Raw genomic sequence first — 26,201 nt, 5'->3', positions numbered from 1 at the left:
TCTTAAACATGTTTCTTTGTATCAAACTCCATAACTATATAAAACTACCACTGTCTATTTACAAACTACTCTTTTAACAGTCTGAAATTTTAGAGTGTTAATTTTTCTCCTTGAGGTCTTTATTATTACACTTTTCTCACTAATTTTTTCTCACTAAATTTTTATCCTTATATTACTATTATGTTTAAAAATCTATTTTTGATCACCATATCATACTTCCGGTAACAATTTAATTTACTGTTACCATAAACCTCTAAGTGATTTTTTAAAAAAGTTGTCATTACAGTAATGTCTAGTACACGGTTGATGAAAATAACGTGTAAATTACAAATTTTGATAAATAATAATAGAAAAATAAAATCTTACCGGGATTTATCTCTAAATGCGTTATTGGTGCTTTTTCTATTCATGTATCAGTGGGTGAGATTTTTCATTGCAGAAAGAGTTTAGTGTGTTTTTCATTCTTTTTAAATGTATATGCTGTGAAATTTTGTTTACATAAGTGAAGAAGATGAGAGCATGAATGTAGCAGTGTCACTTAATTCTTTGAACTTGTGAGTTCTTCTTCAAAATCTCAGAGATCTATCATTTAAAATTACATTTAATGATTTCTCGGCTGACCACCCAATTAGGTCCCCAGGTTTATTCCAAGTGAAGAATTGGCAAAGCCACCTGAGTTGTCAAAGGACAGTGACTAGGGCCATATACTTTTTCACCACCAGTATTTTTCGTTGTTCCCTGGTGTCCCATCCAGAGGTTTTTCCTACCCCAGCATGAGTTTTGTGATGGGTGAGCTAGGTGCCTTGATTTTGTAGAACAGGAGTAGGGGGATTGGGAAAGGGAAGGTGGGAAAGGCGAACTGCTCTGTAGGATATTCTCAGTACATCAGTTCTTGGAAAGCGTGCTCAGAAAATTGATTTACCATCTTTGTTCCTGCGTACTCTTCATACCCTTGGCAACTTTCATGTACTTCCAGGAGTTTGCCCACCTGAATTTGAAGACTGTTGTGTTAGTAACCAGTATATGGTGGGTTCATAATTAAAACAATTTTTTTCTCCCTGGTGTGTGTGTGTGTGTGTGTGCGTGCGCACGCACGCGCACACTTACTTTAAACTTAGAACACTGCTGACCAAGGTAAATCATTTATGCTGCTTAGGGTCATGGCATAGGTATTATTTTATTATTTCCATTATTTCCATTATTTCCATGCACGGGCTTGTAAATTGTCCTATCCTGAGCATGAATCTACATAATTCCAATTCTCTATAAATTCTCTAGATAGGATTCACATTTGAAGTACCTGTAACTTTTTTCCCTACAAATCTTTTGCTGGTCCTATTCACATGTACTAGTACTTTGGAAAGCATATCTTAAATAGCTCCATAGAAGGAATTACTTGCAATTCTGAGTAAACAACAAAGAGTTGGCCACATTAGATTGCTTTTTTGCTCCTGGCTTATTTCTTTTGGGTATCAGTTCATAAAATTACAACAGTACAAGAGACCTCAGATATAATTTATATTAACTCTTTCCTTTTCCAGAAAATGAAACCAGAGAGATGAAGCCAATTGTCCAAGGTCACAGAGGTGGTATTAGAATAGCAAAACCTGTCTCCTAACTCCCATTATTACACCCTTCGCTACATCACACCTTCTGTGCCTTTTGCTAAATTGCATTTCTCACCTCAGTCCTATTTAATATTATTCCTCCTGGGGACTGACTAGCTTTTTGTCGACTCAGCATTATTTTTTAAATAGGGAGGCATTTGCTTTTTCATTGAAGACTTTTCTGAAAACAAAACTACTCCTTATCCTGTGGCCAGTACTTTCTGAGGCACAGTAGGACACAGCGAGGGGAGCCTGGGGCCCCCGTGCCTCGTGCCCGCCCCCCCCCCTCCCGCCGCCGTGGCCCTGGGGGAGGGAGGGGATGTTAACAGGTCAGAGTAGAGGTGGATTGGCAGAGCGGGGGCTGGTGGGAGGTGGGAAGCTTACATCATTTCCCTGCAACTGGGCTCTGGCGAGGCTGTAAGGCCTCACTTTCCCCTGTATAATAGTTTGCCAAATTGCAGAGATTCGTAAAAGAGAGAAAAGGTACGGCGGGACGGGTGCTCGCCCTGTTTTAAATCTGTGCTCAAAGATGAAGCCGTCAATAAGTAACTAGAAGCAGCTAGGACCGTGTGTGCTTCGCTCTCCCCCAGCTCAGTTCCTTTCTGCTCCGCCCCATCCCTGCTCTCTCTGCTGCTCAGATCAGCTTCCTGCTTCTCATGAAAGCTGTTCTCCTGTAAAGCTGATCTGCTTTCACCGAAAGCATTATATTCATAAGTCTGAGTCAGGTTTTGTGGAAGTATTGTTGCTTTGGTTTTCTTTGGGGGACGGAGAAGGGGGGAAGAATATATTTAAAAAAAAAGAAAAAGAAAAGAAAGGGGCAGACTGAAAAAGCAAAATCATCATGAATTTTGTTGTTACATCGTGCCAGTGTTATAACCAGCTCTGTAGACTGCCGCACTGAAAACAGTTCTGTGAGAGGTATGTGCTTGAAAAACGGAAAGGTGACTATTGGCCATGGTGCACACTGTCCACCCAGTAGCTGCTCAGATGTCTGTAAGGCCGTTATTTGCTAGTGTTTTGATATGGAAAGGGCAGTCATTCCTCAGACGGGGTACAGTTAGGAGCTTTTAGTAAAATGTGAAATAACGTGGTTCGTCCCCCCATCAGGACTCCTGAAATGCCTCGTTCGGGCTGCATACGTCCAGTCAAATCCACAGCGTTCTTGCAGGCTCTTTCGGTGGTGACTGTCTGTAAACGAGATGATGATCTTTAATACCGCTCTCATTATTTATGAACCATATGACAAAGATTAACGAGAGAGACTTCCAGTAGCCTAGAAGAAGCTTCAGATTCATTAGGAGCTGTTTGCATTGGCAGATAACAGAAGTCAAAGGAAATGGTTGATGATTCACCATAACCTAAAGTGAAAGTTTTAAAGTTTAGAGGGTGTGTTATATTTAAGGGGAAAAATGTGGAGAGGTCACCAAAATTTAGAAGCATAACCCCACCTACTGCAGTGGATGCCTGACCTATATTGAGACCCGAGGGTTTGGGAACACGTATGAATGTATCTTTTCAATGGAGATTAGTAAAATATGTTTGAACATTTCTAGTCGGCGGTCAGAAGAATAGGATTGAGAATATAACCAACACTGAAGGAAATATGAACTATGTATTTGTTATGAAAAATCCAGGCTATTCTGCTATTAAAAAGTTTGGGGAAATATTTAAAGTAGGAAAATAAAACATTTTATCACATGCATTGGCTAAGCTACTAGTGGCAGAGACCATTCAAACTGCAGAGGAGTTTCTGCTTGTTTTAAGAATTATTTTATTGTAGAAAAGACTTGAGAAGTCTTGAATGTTACCATGCTTTAAATTTATTTTACAAAACTTTGGACTTAATTTTTTTAAGTTTATCAGCATATAAAGGTGCCAGTACTGTTGTCCTTTTCTATAAAGGTAGTAGTGCTTAAATTGTTGAAAGCTCTTAATCGTGAATAGAAAAGGCTAGCTATTATAACTCAGCCTGAATTCTTCCCCTTTAAGAGACTGTGCCGTTTAAACTTGATTTCTTCTCAGATATTTGCAAAGAGCACTAATTTTATGATCTTAGAGGATATTATTAACAAGTTACAACTATAAAAGGTTCTAGAAAAGAACTAGTAAATAAAAGCCTTCTGAGAAGGAATCCCCTCAATGCCCCCTCCCCCACGGCCACCCTGATTGTATTTACCTTGGTCATTGTCAAGTGTAGCTGCACATTAGAAACCCCTGGAGAGCTTTTAATACCTACCATTGCCCAGGCCCTCCCCCAGAGATTCTAATTTAATTGGTTGGGGGTGGGGCCTGGGCTTTGATAGATTTGAAACCATTCCCAGGTGTTTCTGAGGTGCAGCCAGAGGTGACAGCAGTCGCGCTGCCTGAACATCCCCTGTGCTGAACAGCCCGATGTGCTCTGGGTTCCAATTGTGTCAATCCCAGATCTGCTTTGGTAGGCGTCCTCTTAGGTCTGAACGTAGTCACCAGTAGCTCATCAGATACTATCATGTCTCCCCCAAGACTTCTCTTTTCCAGGCTGTCTAGTCCTCATTCCTCCAGCATTCCGGACTTGTTTTCGCCGTCCCTTTCTGTCATGGAATTGCTCTTATTTGTCAGGATCATCCTTAAATAGGGTGCCCTCGGGCCCCAGCTCATCGCTCTCGATTTGTGGTGCCCAGCCAGGATGCAGAGAATACAGAGAAGCTAAGCTGTGACTCCTTGCTCTGGACACTGCACTTCTATGACCGGTGGCGAAGATTACGTTAGCTTTTTTGGCAGTCGTGTCACACTGTTGACTCATGTTGAGCTCAAAGTCAGCTCGAGCTCTCGGTTCTTTTTCACATGAATTGTACTTAAGTCAGGCCTCTCCTACTCCATCCTGGTAGGTTTGTTTTTTTTTTTTTCCACTGTATTGCCAGGGTTTACATTTATACTTGAGAAACATAAGAGGAAAACCTACTGAATCAGTTGTTCCACACAGGGAGAGTGATGTATTCAAACTGAATGCCAGCAGTTTATTCTGTGCATATAGCAGCAATTTGCAAGAGTGATCTAGACCATTCATTTGGATCCACGGTTAAATTTAATCTTGTTAATTCAATCCATCTTTCTAGCATTCCTTCTGATTCATTACTCAGTGCTTGCTGTTCAAAGTTAAAAACCCATTTGAATATGCAGCCTGTTTTAATGTTTGCATTCAATACTTGGTCAAATGCCTTCCTAAATCAAAATATATTATATGCGTGGCACTCTTCTGAAATATTTGTGTGATGTCTTTATTTTCAAAGGAAATGTGTTGAATTTGTCACGGCGTTCTTGTTTAATGACAGAACTAGAAGAAAATATTTTGCAGATGAGTAGGTGACTTGTCTAATATCATACAGTTTGCTACTGTCAAGACTAGAACTCAGATCCAGCTCTGCTGGTGCCTACGCCAGTGTCTGGATCAGACCACAGATGCTGATGCCATGTGTCATTTAGGATGAGACTTGAAGCCAAAAGGAATTCAAGCCTCTATGGGTGCTTCACTGTCTCTTCTGGGGTATTAATATTTAATCCCTTAACGTATAACTCAGTCAACTCCTGACTTGTTATTCATTTAGTGTTCTGCCCAAAAGCAATAAAAAGAGGAGTAAAATGACAAGCTGGCATTCCTAAATTAACTGCAGAGAATAGTATTCTGAAGAGTTTGTGCATTCTGCCTCCCTTTGGAAGGTTATTCCTCCTAACCTCCCCTCCCCCAACACACACACAGTTGATGCTAGAGTAGTATCCTTTTGCTCATGGTGCATCACAGTACGGGAAGCTTTTGTATATTATCGGAGAGTTATATATGGCTAGTCTTTGAATTTTGCAGATAAGGAAACTGAGGCACAGGCGGAAAAGGCTTTGTAGCCGTGATGCTTAGCAGTGTGTATGCTATACAAGCGTACCTAGTACATAAGACACACTTAGTAAGTATCTGGGTACTGCACACCTTTCTTCACTATTGTTTTCTTCTCCACATAGGAATTGGATTTTACCTTTCTTTCTCCCCAGCTTTGCCCGTAGGTACTCATTTCCTTAAAAGTGTTGAAATGGAACAGATTTTTCAAGAATATCTATTACTTTAGAAAAGCTCCAGTGATACAGGAAAAGCTCAGATAACCAGGTTTATTTTTCCTCCTTTTGACTTACAGGAAAATGAGCTCCTTTCCTCCCCTTTAAAAAATTGATTCTAAACAATTTAGTTTAAAGAAAAAAAAAAGAAAGAGAGGAATTTCCAAAGAATGAATAGCCTAGGGCCAGTCTGCATACATTTAGCCCAAATGTCCACATCGTCATTAGGGTCCGGTGAAAACTGATGCTTACAACAAGACCGACCCTAGTGTAGGGTAAGACCCGCAGTGACCAGTGATTTAATTATGGTTGCTATACTGTATTTACTAAAGCAAGAAAGTATTCTTTAATACATCTTAGAAAGGGTTTCAATATCAGTAGTTGAAACAAAAAGGCTTTATAAGTAAATTTAGTCAGTTAGACGAGGCTACTCCTTCAGCCTTTTGGTTAATATAGGTTTGATTGTATGTCCTCCTTCACAGTTTAGCAACCCCTGGTTTTATTAATTAACTTGAGGCCGGCGAAACATGAACAGTAGTCCTGTGTGAGGCTGCACTTTCCGAGCATCCTTGCTGCTTTTCCACAGTAGCCCCAAGTGTCTGTTTTCTGTTCTGCAAGCATAGTTTGCATTACTTTAGTTAATAGTGGTTGTATCTTTTGCTTGGCTCTTCTTATCTCATATCCTGCAATCCGTTCTTAGGGATCCTTCAATATTTTTATGCTTCATAATGGTGCTTTTAACCAGATGGTTTTAACAGGAAATGAGGATTAAATGTCCACAGAAACTTGAACCATGTACACATGGGCCATACAGAAGCACACAGCTGAAAACTGGCATGACAGATAGGTATGATTGCTAGTGGAATCAGTGACTTCTTGAGTAGTACTCAGTACAAAGTATCCATAGTTAATTTGATATCAAAGATGGGGTATCAGGAAAAAGATGAGATTGGGAAATACAGATTCATTACAATTACTTTTTTTTTAAAAAGATTTATGTGTTTATTTATTTGAGACAGAGAAAAGGGCACGGGTGGGGGCAGGGGGAGGAGGAGCAGAGGGACAAGCAGACTGCCTGCTGAGTGGGGAGCCCCATGCCTGGCTCCGTCCCAGGACCCTGAGATCATGACCTGAGCTGAAGTCAGACGCTTAACCAACTGAGCCACCCAGGTGCCCTGCAATTACTTTTTATTGTAGAATTTTAAAAGGTAAAGATGTAAAACCCTAATCTCTCTAAATTACTATTCACAGAGTGTTTATAGACGTGTCTTCCAAAACGTCAGACAAATTACTTAAAAAAAGGAAATTTACTTAAAAAAAAAAGAAATTTTTCAAGGCACAACATAGGGCTTGAACTCACGACCCTGGGATCAAGAGTTGCATGCTCTATGGACTGAACCAGTCAGGCACCCCTGCCTCAAACAAATTACCTTTTTTAAAAATAAAGATTTTATTTATTTATTCATTTATTTTAGAGATAGAGCCGGGGGAGGAGCAGAGGGAGAGAGACAATCTCAAGCAGACTGTGCGCTGAGTGTAGAGCCCAATGTGGGGCCGGATCTCATGATCCCAATCTCATGACCTGAGCCGAAGCCAAGAGTTGGATACTCAACTGACTGATTCCACCCAGGTGCCCCCCAAACAAATTACTTTTTGTGCAGCGCATCCCAACCGTCATTTTCCTATGTGTTTTTTTCTTTATTATTTTTGTAACTACTGAGACTGGTGGCACTCATCAGATTTTGCTTATATATAACAATGTATTTCTCTCAGCTCTGGAGGAGGTAAGTGTGAGATCAGGGTGCCAGCATGCCCAGGGAAGGGCCCTCTGCAAGCTTCTTGCATCTTCACATGACCAGGGCCAGGGGAACTGCAATCACAATCATGAGGGCTTCACTCTCATGACCTAAGCAATCTCCCAAAGATCCCACCTTCTGATATCATCACATGGGACATTTGGATTTCAACATTAGTTTTGAGGGGACACAAACGTTCGGACCTTAGCATTTTGTCCCTGGCCCCTGTAAAATTCATGTCCTCAAGTGCAAAATGCACTCACCATTCCAGTAGCCTCCAAAGTCTTATTAGTTCTAGGATCAACTCCCAAAGTCTCATCTACATGTCATCTATGTCAGATATAGGTGAGATTTAGGCAGTGATTCATCCTGAGACAAATTCCTCTCCAGCCGTAAATGTGTGAATTCAAACAGGTTATGTGCTTCCAGAGTGTAATGGTTGTACAGGCATAGAGGTAAACACTCCCATTCCAAAACAGAGAAATAGGGAAGAAAGGGGTGATAGGTCCCAGGCAAGTCAAAACCCAACAGGACAAATAACATCAAATCAAAACTCAAGAATAATCTTTACTTTGATGCTCTGCCCACCAGGCCCATTGGGGCAGGGGTCCCACTTTCCAGACGCACTAGGGTATACCTGCCCCCCGAGACTTTGCTGGGCCCAGCCTACACAGCATCTCTCTCAGGCTGGAGTGGTATGCCTGTGGCTCTACTGATGTGCGGTTGTGGGGTGCCTGCAGCCCCACCCCCCACATCTCTGCTGAGCTTTACCCTGGTAGAGGTCTCTATGGAAGACTTGTCCTCACTATGCCCAAGTTCTTGCTCCAGGTGGCTCTATCCTTTGTAATCTAAGTGGAGTTAGCTACTTCCCCAGGGCTCTGTGAGGGGTGAGTCCAGCTACCCTGCTTTGGGTAGGTGTCTTCTGGCTTGTTGAAACCCAGGTGATATACTTTGAAACGAAGGAAGAAGCCCTGATAATCTCTGAATTGCCTTTAGAGTTCTTTCCTTGTCTTGAAAAATGTTACACATTTGAAGCAGTATAGCTCTGTAGTCCCCTCCTATAAATTCTGACAACGAACCTTCGTTCATTCCTTTCTTCTCCTTTAGTTCAAATTGCTGTTTTCCCTCTGGGGTATGGCTGATAAAATCTCTGATTCACACCCATCCTGATCTCCTTATCAGAAGGTCTCTTGGCTGCAGTCTTCTTGGTCTCTTCCAAAAATGCTTACTCGTTTTTTGTAATAAGACTGTCCTGAGACTTTTTCAGATTTTAAACTTATGCTTCCCTTTTGATTACAAATACTGTCAAGTCATTTCTTTCTACTTGAATTTTGCTATAAGCATTCAAGAGAATCCAAGCTGCACTTTCAACACCTTGCTTAGAAAAAGTTCAGCCAAATGTCCGGTTTCATTGTTCACAAGTTCTATCTTCCACGAAATACTAGGGCATGAATGAACATAATCAGCTGCATCCTTTACTGCTTTATAGCAAGGATGGCCTTTCCTCCAGTTTATAATAACACGTACCCGGTTTCCATCTAAGACCACATCAGAATGGCCTTAATTGTCCCAATTTCCACATTCTGTTCAAGACCACTTAGATATTCTCCAGGAAGTTTGGAGTTTGCTCTCTGTCTCTTCTCGTCTCTTTCTGAACCCTCAGCAGAGTTGCTTTTAATGCTCTGTTCCCAGTCGGGTAGGCTTTGTCTAGCATGCACTTCAGAACTCTTCCAGCCTCTGCTCATTACCCAGTTCCAAAGCTACTTCGCATTGGTAGGTATTTGTTGTGGAAGCACCACACTTCTGGTATCAGTTTTCTGTCTTAGTCAGTTAAGGCTGCTGTGACAAAACTCACAGCCCGCATGGCTTATAAACAGCAACCATTCTTTTCTTACAGTTCTGGAGGCTGCAAAGTCAAGGTCACAGTCATAGTTCGTGAATGACAAAGCTTCTTACTAGGAGAATTATTATTATTGTACTTCATATTTAAAAAGATGTAAAGGGAAAAAAAAGTTCCAAAGAAAAGGAATGTCAAGTGTCTTATCGAGTAGGGCCAAATTAACCTAAATCACCCAAACGAATATGTAGGACTTCTGTATTGAAATGTATTAATTTATACTGTTAGATATTATCTTCGTATGAATCTTAGAATTATTTGACTATTTTTATTAAAACACTTCAGTTAGATTTATTTGAAGTTGTGTAGGTGTCCCTTTCATTATTTAACAAGGACTTTCTCTCATCTGAGAGCTCAGGAAAACCTCTCTTGGAGAAAGTGATTTAAGAGCCGATGAGTAGATATTAGGTGGATTGGGCTGGGAGTGGTAGGAGATACAGAGGCTCTGAGGTGAGGAAGAGTAAGATGTCTAGGAAAAATTAGAAGAATCTAATATGGCTAGAGTTTTGTAAAGAGGTGAAAGGCTGGTATTATGCAGGTGGAAATCAGAATATGTGGAATTTTGTGTACTTTGATGAAATTATGGCAAACATAGTAGGTAACTTTCAACTAGGGTTAAGGTGTTGGAATTCACATTTTGTAAAGAAAGATCAGTCTGGTTGCCTCCGGAGGGATGCTTTTAAGGAAGGCACAAATGGGGATGCAGAAATCATTCAAGAGATTATTATTATAGTGGCAGCTTAAGCCAGGTGGTGGCAGTGGGATGGGAAGAACTGGACCGATTGACCATGTATTTAGGAACCTGAATTAATGGTGTTTTATGATTGACGGGTTGTGGACGTGAGACAGAGGAAACAACTCAGTGTTAGCATCTGGGTGCCTTGATCAGTACAGTGACAATTGCAGAAACAAGGAAGGCCCCGAGAGAAGCAGATGTGGGGGCTGTAGGGAAAAGATGATGTGTTTAAATGTACACATGTTGAAACTGAAGTGCCTCTAAGATACCTAGATTGAGATAGTCATTTATCTGTAAAATGTGTCTGGACTGCAGAAGAGAGGAATTGGCTTGAAATACAAATTTGGCAATCATTGGCATATGGTAATTGAAGCCTGAAGAAGAAATGAGGTCAGCTAAGGAGGAGTGCCGAGTGAGAATATAACCCGACTTGGTAACCCTAAGCCAAGGCCCTGCAGAGGAGAGATAATCTACCCAAAGAGTGAGAACAGGACGGGGAAGCACACATTACTCACCTGTTTTGGTTGTTGCTGTTATTGTTTTATCAGCATTGTTTAATTTGTTAGCCAACCTTTTTATTTTGAGATAATTGTGAATTTATATGTAGTTATCAGAAATAATACAGACCCTTTATCCATGTTCCCCCAGTGATCTACTTGAAAACTATGGTAAATATCACAACCAGAGTATTGACATATATACAGTCACTGCAAAACATTTTTTTCACCTCAAGGATCCCTCATGTTGTCGTTTTTATAGTCCTACCCCCTTTATAACTCCTTGCAATCACAAGTCTGTTTTCCATTTCTCTAATTTTGTCATTTTAAGAATGTGACAGAAATAAAGTCGTATAGTACGTAGTCTTTTGAGATTGTTTTTTTTTTTTTTACACTCAGCAAAATTCTCCAGAGATTCATGCAAGTTGTATCATTACTTCTTTTTTATTACCAAATAATACTCTGTGGTGTGAAGATATTACAGTTTATTTAACCACTCACCTGTTGAAAGATATCTGGGTTGTTTCCAGTTTGGGACTATTATGAATAAAGCTGCTGTGAACATTCATGTACATGTTTTTGTATGAATAAGTTTTTGTTTCTCCTGGATAAATGCCCAGGAATGCAGTTGCCAGGCTATATTATAGTTGTGTGTTTAGTTTTTAAAAGAAACAACCAAATGTTTTCCCAAAGTGTCATTATTTTCATTCCTATCAGCAATATATGAATGATCTAGTTTCTCTGTAACTTCACCAGAATTTGGTGTTACCACTTTTTTAAAACAGTTTCAGTAGCTGTATAGTGATAATCTCATCTAATTTGACTTTGCATTTCTTTGATGACTAATAATATTGAATATCTTTTCATTTGTTTACTTGCCATTTATAGATATATATTCTTTGGTAAAATGACTTCATGTATTTTGCCCATTTTCTAATTGGATTTTTTTTTTTTAAGATTGTGTTTTGAGAGTTCTTTATATATTCTAGAAGCTAGTTCTTTGTCAGTTATGTGGTTGGCATGCATTTTCTCTGTAGCTTATTTTTTTATCTTCATAGGGTTTTTGGCAGAGCAAAAGTTTTGAATGTTGGTAGAGTTCATTTTATCAGTTTTTCCTTTTATGGACTGTGTTTTGGTGTCAGGTCCAAGCCATGAACTCTTTTCTAGCCCTAGGTTCTAAAGATTTTCTTACATCGTTTTTCTAAAAGTTTTATGGTTTTGTGTTTTACGTTTAAGTCTGTCATTCCTTGTGAGTTAATTTTTGTAAGATATGTCTTATGTTGAAGTCCTTTTTCTTTGTCTATGGATGTCCATCCCTCAATGAGTTGCTTTTGTGTTTGGTCAAAATAAGATAGAATGTATATATATATATATATATATTTATTTCTGGATTCACTTTCCCTTTCATTGATCTATGTATCTGCTTCTCCACCAGTATCCTACATTCTTGATTAACTGCTGTAGCTATATTAAATCTTGAAATTGGGTAGATTGATTCCTCATACTTTTTTTTCAAAATTATTTTAGCTGTTCTAGTTTCTTTGCCTTTTTATATAAAAATCTAGAATAAACTTGTTTATCTATTATACTTAGAAAAATTTTGCTGAGAAGTTTTAGAAATTGTGTTAAATCTGTGCATCAATTTGAGGAGAATTGGTGTCTTTATTATGTTTAGTGTTCCAGTTCTTGAACACATAAGTTTCCTCTTTTACTTTACATCTTCTTTGAATTTTTTCATCAACATTTGGTCAGCATACATGTGTTGGACATGTTTTGTTAGTTTTACAAATTATTTCATTCAAAAAATATTGTAAGTGATACTGTATTCTTTTGGGGAGGGGAAGGGCAGAGGGAGAAGGAAAGAGAGAATCTTAAGCAGGCTCCATACCCAGCATGGAGACTGAGGTGGGGCTCAATATCAGGACGCTGAGATCATGACCTAAGCTGAAATCCAAAGTCGGACACTTACTGACCAAGCCACCCAGTGATACTGTATTCTTAATTTTGGTGTCTACACATTTATTTCTAGTATATACAAATGATGTCCACATGTTCATTATTTATATATAAAGATATAATTGATTTTTGTATGTTTAACTTGTATCTTTTGACCTTATAAACTCACTTAATCATTTTAGAAGTTGTTTTGTAGATTCCTTAGGGATTTTCTACATAGACAGTCATGGCATCTGCAAATAGGATTAATTTTATTTCTTCTTTTCAGCTCTCTTTGCCTTTTATTTTTCTTCCTTGACTTGCTGCCCTTGATAAAACTTCTAGCACTAGAACTTTCAGTTCCTGTCCAGAACTGTTGCAGTGCTAATAAGAGTAAATGAGAATCGACATCCCTGCCTTGTTCCTGATCTTAGGAAAAAAGCATTCAATACTTTACTGGTACAATTTAAGCTGCAAGTTATTTTTAGATGCTCTTTATCAAGGTGAAGAAATTCCCCTCAGTTCCTCTCACTGAAACTTTTTATCATGAATGGATGTTGAATTTTGTTACTTTTTCTGAATCCGTGGATATAATCATAAGATTTTTCTTCTGTTACCTGTTAATGTGGTGGATTGCAGCATTCACTGATTTTTGAATATTTAACCATCCTTGCATTCCTGAAATAAATCCCTGGTTATGTTTTAAAATTCTTTACATTGCTGAATCATTTCACCATTTTATTAGAAATCCTTGCATCCATACTAATGAGAGATATTGGTGTGTAGATTTCTATTTCGGTACTATCTTTGTCTGGTTTTGGTGTCAGAGTAATAACAAAATCATTTTTCTGTTTTCAGTTTCATTGATTTCTTCATTGTTTAAGTTCTGCTTACAGGGTTTATTACAACCTTTTTCTAGCTCCTCGAGATAAGAGTTTAAATTATTGATTTGTGCGATTTCCTTTTTCAAAAAGAAAGCAGTTAGTGCTACAGATTCCCCTCCAAGTATTATTTCTGCTGTGTCCCAAACATTCTCATAGTCTGTATTTTCATTTTTATTCAGTTCAGTGTTAAAAAAAAATTCCCTTGAGACTTTTGATCCATGAATTATTTGTAAATATGTCGTTTAGTTTCTAAGTGTTAAGGAGTTTTCGTTATCTTTCTATTAATGATTTTAAATTTGACTCCATTGTGATCAGAGAACACATTCTTTAAGATTTCAATTTTTAAAAATTTGTTGATGAACTTGTTTTGTAGCCTAGCATATAGGCTTTCTTGGTACGTATTCCATGGACTCTTGAAAATGAATGTGTGTTCTGTTGTTGGAGCCAATGTTCTGTAAATGTTGGTTAGATCCTGTTGTTGATGTTGTTGAGTTCTTGTATGTCCTTTCTGATTTTTTCTCTAATCATTCCATCATTTGCTGAGAGGATTGTTAATGTATTTCTCTCTCATTTTGGATTTCTCTATGTCTCATTTTATCTATAAGTTTTTACTTTACATATTTTACAGATGTTATTAGTAAATACACATTTGGATTTCTATATCTTCTTGGTGGTAATGCCCCTTTATAATGATATAATGTCTCTCTCTGTGTCTGGTAATTTTCTTTGCTCTGAAGTCTACTTTTTCTGATTAATAGAGCTCTCTTGCTTTATTTTGATTACTGTTTGTATGATACACCATTTTCATTTTTTTTTAAGATTTTATTCATTTTTTTGAGAGAGCGCGGATGAGCGGTGGGGGGGGGGGGAGCAGAGGGAGAGGGACAAGCAAAGCATACTCCATATTGAGTGTAGAGCCTGACTCTGGACTCGATCTTAACGATCACGAGATCATGACTTGAGCTGAAATCAAGAGTCTGACACTCAATAAACTAAACCACCCAGGAGCCCCCATTTTCTTTTCTTTTCTTCTTCTTCTTCTTTTTTTTTTTAACTTTCAACCTACCTTATTTTTGAAGTGGGTTTCTTATTGGTAGCATATAGTTAGATCATGTTTTTTAATCCACTGCCAATTTGTTCTTTTAATTAGTGCATTTACCTCCCTTTTATGTCCCTTTACTTCCTCCATATACAGTACAGTTTATTAAATACTTTACATATATTTAAAAACACATCAGATACTGTTATATTTGTTTCAACCATCAAACGTAATGTAGAAAACTTGAGATGAAGGAAAGCATGTTGTATTTACCATATCTTTATCATGTTTTCTCTTTCTCATATTCCAAGGTTCTTGTTTTTTTCCTTTTTGTTTATTGAGCTTCTTTAGCTACTAATTTTGTTTAGATCTGCTATTGAAAATTTGAGTTTTTCTTCATGTGATAATGTATTCCATTTCCTTTTCCTTCCCGAAAGACGCTGACTCGGTATAGGATTCCAGGTTGATGGTTCTTTTCTTTCAGCACTTGAGAAATGTGCCACTGCATTCTGACCTCATGGTTTCTGATGAGAAATCTGCTGCAATTTGAATTGCTTTTCCTCATGTAGGTCAGGTCTCTTTTCTCTCTTGCTGTGTTCAGGATTTGGGATGGAGGTGAGGAGGAGATAGTTGCTTTTCAGAAGTTTGTCTATGATGTGTTTTGCTTGGTATATATCTCTTGCCAAATTTGGAAAGTTTTTAAAGATTTTATTTATTTATTTGACAGAGACAGCCAGCGAGAGAGGGAACACAAGCAGGGGGAGTGGGAGAGGAAGAAGCAGGCTCCCAGCAGAAGAGCCCGATGTGGGGCTCGATCCCAGAACGCCGGGATCACGCCCTGAGCCAAAGGCAGACGCTTAACGACTGCGCCACCCAGGCGCCCCTTCAATGACATATTTAGATATTTGGTTATTATTCTTTAGATCCCTGAGCTCTGTTTAATTTTTTCAGAAAATTTCTTTCTTTTGTTCAGATTGGATGATTTCTGTTCAGTTTTCTCTTCTAGTTCATTTATTCCTTCCTTTCCCCCTCTGTTCTGCTGTTGAGCTCATTTGTTAAGTTTTTTATTTTAGTTGTTGGGTTTTTTAGCTCCAAAATTTCCATTTGATTCTCTTTTATATCTTCTATTTCTTTGCTGAGATAATTTGTTTTCATTTGTTTCAGGCATGTTTGCAGCTGTTCATTGAAACGTTTTTATAAGGGTGCTTTAAAGTCTTTGTCAGATAATTCTAATCTCTCTCTCATCTTTTATTTATCATCTATTGATTTTCTTTTTTCATTCAAGTTGAGATATTTCTGGTTTTGATATGAGAAGTTACTTTCGATTGAAACCTGGATATTTGGCATTATGTTGTGAAACTGTGGATCTTATTAACCTGTTTTAGCTGACTTCCTCTGACTGTGCTGTAGCAGGGGAAGGGATGGGTCCATTTAAGTGCTGGCAGATGGGAACAGAAGTCTAGGTTGTTCCCCACTTGGCCTCTGCAGACACCCGGGGGAGGAATGGGCTCCTTGGTATTTCAGGCAGAGGTGGGACTTGTGTTGTCTCTCTCCCCCACCATAGGCCTGTGCCAGTACCACCCTAGCTTGAAGGGACAGGAATGTCTCATTACTGCTTTACACATGGCCTCCACTGATAACCAAGGCCTTGAGTGGTGGAATAGCCTTGTTACAGTGTTCAGGTCCTGATATTTCACTAGCCCTCCTCTGATACCACCCACGTGGGGGAGGAAGGGAAACATTTTTACTGCCGGGTGGGAGATGGAGATTCTGTGTCTGCACATGATGTCTACTAACTCTCCCTACTTGTCCTCCTCTGATCCCACTTTATTGTGGGGGTTGTGGCTCATCTTTATAGCCTGGTGATGGTGGAAGTCTAGGTTTTTCACTCAGCCTTATAGCTGGCATTGGTAGTATTGTGAGGCCAGTTTCTTGTGTCATTTTTGGCAGATGGAGGGCACTTACTATCTAAAAGTTTCCTGTCTTCCTAGGCTGCCCTTTTCCTGATGCTTTGACTGGAAAGAGCTGACTTTTGTTGGGACTTTTTTTCTGTGTCCTGTTGGCCTTTCTGGGTTGCTGGATTCTTTAGTTCCAAGTCTAAGATATATGGGGCAAAAAGAAAATCCATGAAGTTTGCCACAGCATTGTTTCTTGGGTTGTAAGTACCTACCTAATGTGCCTTTTTTCCATTTTTCAGAGTTTTATGATTGTTTTATATTTAATGCCCTGTGTTTTCAGTTGTACTTAGTGAGAGCATTAGGGACAAGTATGTATGTACCATCTGGAAGTGGAATTCCTTCACCTGCTTTTCATTGTAGCAAAAATAATACTAAAAACACTCCGTAGATGGTGTTATAGATGATGTTATGAAGCACACACCCTAGAATTTCGAGGAGAATTATTATGATTATGATTATGATTATGACTATTTTAAAAATATTTTATTTATTTGACAGTGAAAGAGAGAGTACAAGCAGGGGGAATGGTAGGCAGAGGGAGAGGGAGAAGCAGGTTCCCCACTGAGCAGGCAGCCTGATGCAGGGCTCAATCCCAGGACCCTGAGATCATGACCTGAGCTGAAGGCAGATCCTTAACCGACTGAGCCACTCAGACACCCCTCAAAGAGAATTATTAACATTGGTTGGGTCTTCCAAAGACAGAGCAATTCTTATCTCTGGTAATTTAGATATCGTTCAGCTTGAAGACCTGAGTTGCTGCCTGGTGACTGACAGTGACACAGTGTTCTTTGATTTTCTTTCCATGTGCTATTTTAGTCTTGGTTTTGTATATGCAGTAGAGCAGGAAGCTTATTGGGTAGCATTACAGCTTTGTAAGTCATTTTCAGTTCTGATGTGGTTTAGGTGATTCCACTCGCCTTTAGTGCAATGGGCCAAATGCCTTTTCAAATCAGTAAATTGATAAAACTTATTTCTTATAAATGCTTTTAACCATAAATACTCCAGCAATTTATTTTTCTCTCTTTTTTTTTTAAACTTTGGGTTTTAAATTTTTTTACTTTTTAGATTAACTGGCAGTAAAATTGGCTTTTTGCACAGTCTCAGGAATTTAAACACATGAATAGATTTTGTATACAGTTCAGTGTTAAAATTTAGAAAGCTTCATCACCTCAAAAACTTCCCTTATGCAACCCTAAACCCCGGCAACCACTATTCCTTTAGTCATTACTATAATTTTGTCATTGGGTGCGTTTAGTATGAGTGGAATCATATGATGTGTAACGTTTTGAGACTGGCTTTTCTCTCTTCTTATAATTCCTGATATTCATACAAATCGTAACAGTAGCCCATTCTTTTTCTGCTGAGTGTTGTCCCATTATACATATGTATGTGTATTACAGTTTATTTGTTTGCCCATTGGGTTATTTCCAGTTTACAGCAGTTACAAATAAAGCTACTGTAAACATTAATATACAGACCTTTGTGTGAGTATAAGTTTTGATTGGAGTGGGACTGCATGGTTATATTATAAGTGTATGTTTATGTAAGAAATGTCCAAACTGTTTTCTAGAGCAGTTGTACCATTTTATATCCCCCCCCCCCCCCGCCAAGTCCTGTCTTTCCATCTTTTTCAAGAGTGTTTGCCTTTACTTGTTGGAGCATTTTTATAAAGTTTCTTTAAAAGTTTTGTCAGGTAGTCCTAACATCTGCATCATTTCAGAGTTGTCTGCTGTCTTTTTTATGCCAGTAGAGATTTTTCCCTATTTTGTTATATGCTGACTAATTTTTGATTTTATGAACATTTGATTATTATGAACATTTTGATTATTATGAGACACTGGGTCCTTTAAAAATTTTATGGAATACCTTGATATTTTGGTTTTAGTAGGCAATTGATTGAGTTAAGTTTGGGAGTAAAATTCCAGCTAGCCCTTTGTGAATAATGATTCCTATGTCAGTTCAGTTTTCAAAGACTTTTCAGTGTTCTTTGGATTTGTCCTACTTATTTGCCACCCAGTGGCTAATCTGGGAAACGAGCAGTGCTCTATCCAGTAGTTAGTTCAGTCCTAAATGTCCATGTATGCTGTAGGGTCAGATCCATGTATGTGTAGCTTGGGGGAGACCAAGAGTTCTTTTGAAGAACTCCTCTCTGCCATCTCCCACTTTTGTTTTGGTTCTCTGGTTGGGAAGCTGGGGCTTTCGTTACTGGGCTCTACTGTGCAATGACCATCATTGTGCCCATGTCTGGGGATAAGTGGTGGGAGGATAAAATGAGAACACAAGCAACAGGTCCCGTTCTAGGGAACAGTGTTCCTCCAATCAGAAATGAAGGTTTCCCTTGCTCAGAGCTTTTGCTCCTATGGACCTCTGTTTTTGCTGCCTCCCTGTTTGATCACAGAAATGCTTGGGGCCTAGCACATAAGAGAATGGAGAAAATGGTACTTTGTAATTTACTGTTTTTCCTCTATTTCCCTGCTGCTTAAGTAGCTGCAACATACATCCTGTCCAAGTTTATTAGCTACATTTAGTGAGACGGACACAGTGGAATATATTTACTCCCTCTGAACCAGACTGGAATCCATTGGGCTTGCATATCTATTGGGCTTGAAATAATTAATGGGAAGAGAAGAAGTAGATCTAGGTTTCAGGGAGTTTGAAGGTCATACAATTTGGAAGGCCTCTTTAAGAAATGGAATACAAGTTATGAATACAAAAGTAGGCACAGTGTTTTGGATGGGACTGTGAAAGTGAAGGGGCCTAAAGTTTCAGCTTCATTGGCTTTAATAAAAACCTGACTATGAGGTTTTTTTAATTCATGTTTTCTCTTAATATTCCTAAAAATAAAAATACACCCTTTATTATCCCCATCTTACAGATATGAAAAACAAATTTAAAAGGTTGAGTCATGCAGATACAAGGGGCTTTAGAACTCAGATATTCTAATTCCAGAGCATATGGTGTTTCTCCTGCCCGTAGAAGTTTCTGAAATAGAGATTAGGAGGGCCATATAGGCTCTCGGATAAAAGCATAAGCTCAGAAGTCAGACTGCTGGGGTTCAGTTTTGGCTCTGCCACTGATTATGTGTGACCTCAGCAAAGTTCCCTAACCTTTCCTTAACCTTCTATATCTCTGTAAAATGGGGATAGTAGAACTTACTTCATAAGGTTGCTGTGAGGATTAAATGGTTAACGTAAAGCATTTAGAATAGCTTCTGGCATATAGTAACTGCTTTTTATCCACTATGTACAACTGTGCATTCAGATAAATCAAATTGTATTTGCTATGTTAGCAGCCTTCTTGAGCTACAAAGACAGGTTACAAGCTAAGGGGATTTTTTCACTTTTGTGTAAGTCATATTAGATGTTTGGAACACAAGCTGAGAAATAGGTTACATATTATATAATTGATAATACTTTTACTTTCTGTCAAGAAGTAATAACTTTTTAAAGTGTGGGGATGTTAATCTATTTAACAAGCCAAGCCAGAGGAAATGTTCTATGTGGGTGATTGGAAAATCTGGATAATTATAAGTTAAATATTTTGGGGAAATGGCCAAATAACGCAGAGAGGTAGAATAGTTCAACGACAAAAAAAAAAAAAAAAAAAAAAAAAAAAAATACACCTTTTCCTTTAGATAAAGTCTTCTGCACTCTCAGTCTTCTCCGTAAAATGGAGACAGTAGTATCAATCTGTATTAGTTTTCTTATTGAAGTGTTAACAAATGATCATGAAATTTAAAACAATAAACATTTATTATCTCACAGTGTCAGTGGGTCAGGAATTTGGGAGTGGCTTTGCTGTGAGACTCTGGCTGCAGTCAAGATGTCGGCTTTGGCTGCATTCATGTGAAGCCTTGACCAGGGCTGGAGTATCACTGCAGGGTGGTTCTCTCAGATGCCTGGCAAGATTGTGTTTCATGGGCTTCCTAGTCACACGGACCTTTGCGAATCACTTGTTGAGGTCCTCATGATCTTGCAGCTGGCATCCCTTTAGAGCAAGCAGGTGAAGAGAGATCAAGGCAGTTTTCACAGCATCTTCTTCGACCTAGCCTCAGAATTCTCTTTCATCTTTGCAATATCCTAATGGTCACACGGGTCATTCAGTGTGGAAGGGGGCTACTAGGAGATGGCCATCGTGGAGACTGGCAACTGCCTTATCTTCTGAGATTACTTTAACATTTAGAGGGAAGTTTTTGGAAGCATGCAGGCAATACCTATTTGATAACTGTGTTTTTCACTGTTGGTTGGTCAGTAGAAATCAGTTTCTAGTTGTTTCCCCAGTACAGAGGAAGGTGTCCGTGTCTTGGTGGGAGAGATGCACACTGATAAGGAAAGTCTTGGTGGTTAGAAGCTTGTTTAGAAGCTATGCTGATTTTCACTTAAGTATCAAGTGACAGTAGCAATTAGTGTGTGAGGCCAGAATATTGATAAATGCTATAAGCAACAGTTTTGAACCACAGTGAACTGACTTAACTGACTTATCACCCAGCGTATGATCATTGAGGAAGAATATTGTATTTCAAGTCTGATAAATGCATTTTTTCGTGTGTGATTATCATTTAACTTCTACTTTCTCCAAGGTTAAGCAGGTTCAAGATAGTCTTTCTTTTGTAAGTAGACCGTATCTTGCTGTTGATAATGATACAAGTATGGCTTATTTTGAAGAGGACACTTACTAAATTATTTAGAAAATGACATGTAACAAAAATGTTGTGAAAAAGAAAACATGAAGAGAACTCTAATGTTTTTCTTTAACTGGTAATATATAAATATTTGGCCACTGGAGGGCTCCATATTTTAAAAGATTATATTGGAGATGTAGGTGCTCACTGTAACTATTTTAAACAGTACAGAAAGATAAAAAGGGCTCCATATTTTTTAGCAAAGATGTTGAATGAAATAGTTGGTGATTATGAATAATTGTGTACATTTACAAATAAAGTGTTGGTGTTTGCTTCCTTTTTCTTACATTGGAATGAAAATAAAATACATTACATACATTTCTTCATAAATAAAATATCTCACAACTCTGATGTCAAAATACAAAACTAGTCATTTGAAAGCCCCTCAGTAAACAAAGAGGTTGAGACAGATTAAATACTTCTTTTCTAATCTCTCTCCTACATGTACTATTTTAAATGAGGAAACTTCTTGTTTTAGGGTTCATTGAGGTTATTTCCATTTAGGTTAACAAACCCTACAGTTCTCTCAGTGAACGCTATGGTGGAATTAATAAACTCACAGAACGTTAGGAGGCATTTTGAAATTGAGCCAAAACCAAAAGTAGATGTAGCATAAAGTAGTTGTCAGTCACTTGATTTTTTTTATACTTAATATTAGCATTTCTTTGGTCCACATGTGTAGTTTGCATTGTTTTGCACTGAAATCTGAGCATCAGGGTTTTTCTTCCAGTATTAAAGTAAAATGGAAACTAAAAAATTGTGAAATTAGAAACACTTATAGCAGGTATCAGTACCTGAGGAAAGTTATCTTTCTGTATAGAAAACTTCTAGGTAGGAAACCACTGTGTTCCGCAAACACAGCAATTTTACTTCCTTGATCTTTCCCACTTGAAAGAAGTGTTTTGATTTCTTTATAATTGTGAAGTGTTTACTTTTTAAATGTTTGATCTGAACTCAGGGAAGCCTGCAATTTCTGGAATAGTTCAGCACTTTTTCGCCTGATAAGATGTGGGTCTCTTTGTTCTGAGCCTGCGGAGCTGAGGTTGTGTGTTTTGGATGATCTAAGTAGTGAAATTCCCCAGTTAGTCAGTAGCCCTGTCCCTTAGTACCTCCTCTTCACGAAGGAAGCTGTATTACAAATTAACTGCTAATAAGGAGGAAACTAACCAAAACCAAAATGAAACAGAAACAAACAATTTTTATACCTGTTCATTTGCAAACTGAACAGGATCTACAAATATATAAATCCCTACTGATCTCTACATCTAAGGACCAACCATTAATATAGGGACAAAGATACCAAAAAATCATGAAGGGTCATACTCCCCAGATTAGTACTAATTATGCACAGGACAGTGAGCAGCATTATGGAATGATGTTTAAAAAAATAAAATTTATTAATTACCAAGTGACAAATTGTTAAACTGTCAAATGAGGCAGTTTCAAAGAGGGTAATACCTCTCTCCCACCACTTCCACCTGTTCTGCCCACCACCCATTCACACTGCTCATTAGAATGTTAAAGACAGTAACCAGCATTACTAACTTTGGGGCGTGAAGTACATTTTTTTTCCTACAAACATACTGCTTAGCGTCTAATGTATTTTATCTATTTAAATAGTAATCAGAGCATATATCTGATTGTAGCCTACTGGGCATGTAGAGAAATTCTGCCCTTCTACTCTTTAGCCACAGAATGTATCCTTAACAATAGCTGTGTTGCAAAATGTGTTTTTAAGCTGAAAGATATGGGAGAGGACATGGAATAGAGCATGATGGACACACACCACAGTATGCCCTTATTGCTTCCTCGTGAATTTGAAAACAGCTCTTATTGCTTGTGTTGAGAAACTTTCTTCCAATGCCTTTTTCACACAGATCCATTCATATATATGGAATAAACTGGTAAGATGCCTGTTGGGGTAGAGGTGCAGTCTTGGTATAAAAGAGATTGAGTCTAACTGGTCTGATTCATTATTACCTGTGACCATTTTAGCCCAGTGCTTTAACCACTTGAGCTCACATGTGCTCTCTGTTTTTAATGCTTAATTTATATCACTCAGTCATAAAAACTTTAGGAGTACCTGGCTGGCTCAGTCAGTAGAGCATGTGACTCTTGATCTCGGGGTTGTAAGTTTGACCCCCACGATGGGTGTAGAGATTACTTAAAAAATTAAAATATTTTAAAAAATGTGTGTGTGTGTGTGTATGTGTATATATATATATATATATATATATATATATATATATATATATATATATATATATATATATATATATCAGTCATTCGGTCCATATCTCCATAGTTGTTCTCATACCTGGCTGCACCTTGGAATCACCCGGGAAGCATTTAGTATTATGGATCCTTGACATCAACACTACAGAGTATTCTCATTTAAGTGGTTTAGGGTAGGAAGTGGCTGTGCATCTACATTTTTAAAAGTTACGTTATTTGTGTTTTGTTGTCTGGTTTGAAAGTGGTTGATTTGAAAGGAAGCTGCATTGTGAAAACTTTTTGAGGCCCTACAAGTTCTGATTAAACAAATGTCTTAGAGTAAATACAGCTACACTTTGTATGTGAATGTACTCTTTCCCCATGACCCCAACCCTGATGGAAAAAGCAAACCTGGTATTACTTTGGTTGCTGACATTGCCTAAATTATTTTGAACTGAACTGCTTACATTTCTGGGGTGAGGAGCCAGGAAAGCGATGTTGGATTTTCAGATAGGGTTGGCCCCGTCCTGATGAGTTTGTCATTTCTGTCACCTACCAAAGCAGTCAGTGTATCTTTCACTTTTCAGCCAGTTCTAATAGAAAATAGGAGAGGGATGTCTGGCTTGGTCCAGTCCATAGAGCATGCAACTCTTGATCTCTAGGTTGTGAGTTAGAGCCCCATGCTGTGGGTAGAGATTATTTAAAAAAAAAAAAAAAAAAAAAGATCCGGCCAAGGGAACATAATTCAGTGAGTGAAATATGCTTCGGTGTGTAGAAATCTTTTGAAATAATGGGGGATTGTAAATGTAAGGAAAAGTTGTGGAAGAACAGAATATACTATAGGCAGGCTGTAGCCTCCTGCATAGGGAGTGGGAAACTTCAGGATTAGCAGGTCCTGACAGCCAGTCACACCAACTCCTGAAAATACTCCGCAGGGACAATCATGGGTCAGGGTAATAATCTCGCAGCCTTCTTTCCTTATTCTTCTTCTCATAGTGCTGAGCTGAAGGAACTGTTGAGAGATCAGGCTGTGAGGGTGCCCTGATTTTTCAGTCCTGGAGCTCCTGTTCTCCTTGTTCTCAGATGACCTTTCTCATCCAGACCATACATTTAACCTGTGACTATTTGGATGATTCACAAATCCTGCTGTCTGCTCAACTGTTTCCTGGTTTATTCCATGCAACACTCGTGTAAAAGAAAAGAGCACAAACTGGATCTGTGCCAACTAGAACAAAGTGTTTAGCTACCTTCTCACTCATAACCACCCGGACACTCAGCTTTCCATGATAGTCGGGTATTACCACCTTGTCACTGCTCAGGCCTCTAAGCCCTTGGGCTCAGTTTTGGGCTCATCCCCATTTCACTCAGCACATCTGACTGTTGCCTAATCCACATATACCTCACATTGCCCCAGGCAGGCAGTGCTGATAGTTAAACCACTTGGATGAAAATAGGGAAGATATTTAGATGAAAAGAAAGAATGAGATAGTCACCATAGAATTTCTGTGCAGTGGGAGAAAGTTAAGTGTTAGGGGAAAAAATCTAGTTTCAAATAAATCTCCTGGCTTATTGTATCTAGATATTAAGCAAGCATTGTGCTTGATACATAGTATAAATTTTATTCTCCCATGTTTGGGCTAAAACCATTCTCCTGGCTTAGAATTAGCTTTTAAAAAAAAAAAAACTAGAAAGGAAAAGCTATAAAATAACTTAAGGCAAGTTTGGGCATTCTGTTTTGTTTTTTAAATACATTGGCCTTTTTGTAAGTAGGGGTCTCTTGCATATATATATTACCAGTGCTTGCATTTCTTCTTGATACTTGTGCATGATCCATAGCAACCTGGTGACATTTCAATCCCAGATCATTTTTCCTTAGCTGCCAAAGACCCTTTTCCTTCTCACCAGTTGCTACCTATCTGATGCGTACCTATAAATTATAAAACTTACTTTTAACCATAATAAATATCAATAGTAGTTATTTAAAATTTTATGCATGTAAAAACTTTTCAAGTTATGCTTGCATATATCCTATCATTTTAAGAAAAATTCATTTATGGGAAGAGATCCTTTGCTCAAGTCCAAACTGAATTGAAAATGTTTGTTTTTTTAAGATTTTGTTTGTTTGTTTGTTTGTTTATTTATTTATTTGACAGAGAGAGAGAGAGAGAGAGGGAACACAAGCAAGGGGAGTGTGAGAGGGAGAAGCAGACTTCCCTCTGAGCAGGGAGCCCTGATGTGGGGCTCGATCCCAGGACCCTGGGATCATGACCTGAGCTGAAGGCAGACACTTAACAACTGAGCCACCCAGGTGCCCTGAAAATGATTTTCAGATTCCTTAGTCTAGTTGCCTTCCATTAGCGCTGGCAGTGAAGAGCTGGCTAATGTATCCCTATTACAGATCCTAGCTGGAACCTTTCATGGAGTCTTAGAAATGCTTGTTTTTACTTGTCGATTAGTCCTTTTCACTTTTTGGAAGTGCCTAGGTATATCTGCCTCTACTTTATTTAAAATTTGTTTTTACTGAGGAAATAAAATTTGAAAAGTTAAGGTTGTAGGAGTTTGTGTTTTGCTCTTATGTTAGATGTTTGGGATAACCTTCAGAGAAGGGTTCACACACAGTAGAAATGTTCGGTTACAAAAGGAGCTCATCGGGCAGGTACCAGAGTAGTTATCTGTACAGTGGAATTTTAACTGAAAGGGAATGTCCTCTGGCAGGGAACAATGGCAAACTCCCTGAGGAAGTCAATTATAAGGTTTGTTAATCCTACCAAAATATTAACCTCATGATCTTCAGTCCCAGAGTGCCTTCTCCACCCTGCAAGTTCAGCTAAAAATACGCTGAAAAGCAAATTTCCTGAGGTAATGAAATAAAAATGT

The 26,201-nt window shown here is 38.4% G+C and overlaps 1 protein-coding gene across 15 annotated transcripts in view; it reads left to right on the top strand.

Annotated features, from left to right (window-relative positions):
• BBX (BBX high mobility group box domain containing) overlaps window positions 1-26,201 on the top strand; it is a 263,913-nt gene that overhangs the window by 68,452 nt on the left and 169,260 nt on the right. The window contains exon 1 of one of the 15 annotated variants that reach the window (XM_045785272.2): window positions 1,988-2,525. The exons of the other annotated variants lie outside the window; for them this stretch is intronic. The gene's annotated coding sequence lies outside the window, so the exon portion shown is untranslated. Of the gene's footprint in view, window positions 1-1,987; window positions 2,526-26,201 lie in introns of those variants that run through there. 15 annotated transcript variants of the gene reach the window in all.

The sequence above is a fragment of the Ursus americanus genome, chromosome 4 (assembly GCF_024610735.1).
Source record: "Ursus americanus isolate L20-20 chromosome 4, mUrsAme1.1.p, whole genome shotgun sequence".
In the NCBI taxonomy this organism is placed as follows: Eukaryota; Metazoa; Chordata; class Mammalia; order Carnivora; family Ursidae; genus Ursus; species Ursus americanus.
This window is presented reverse-complemented; position numbering and strand designations above follow the sequence as displayed.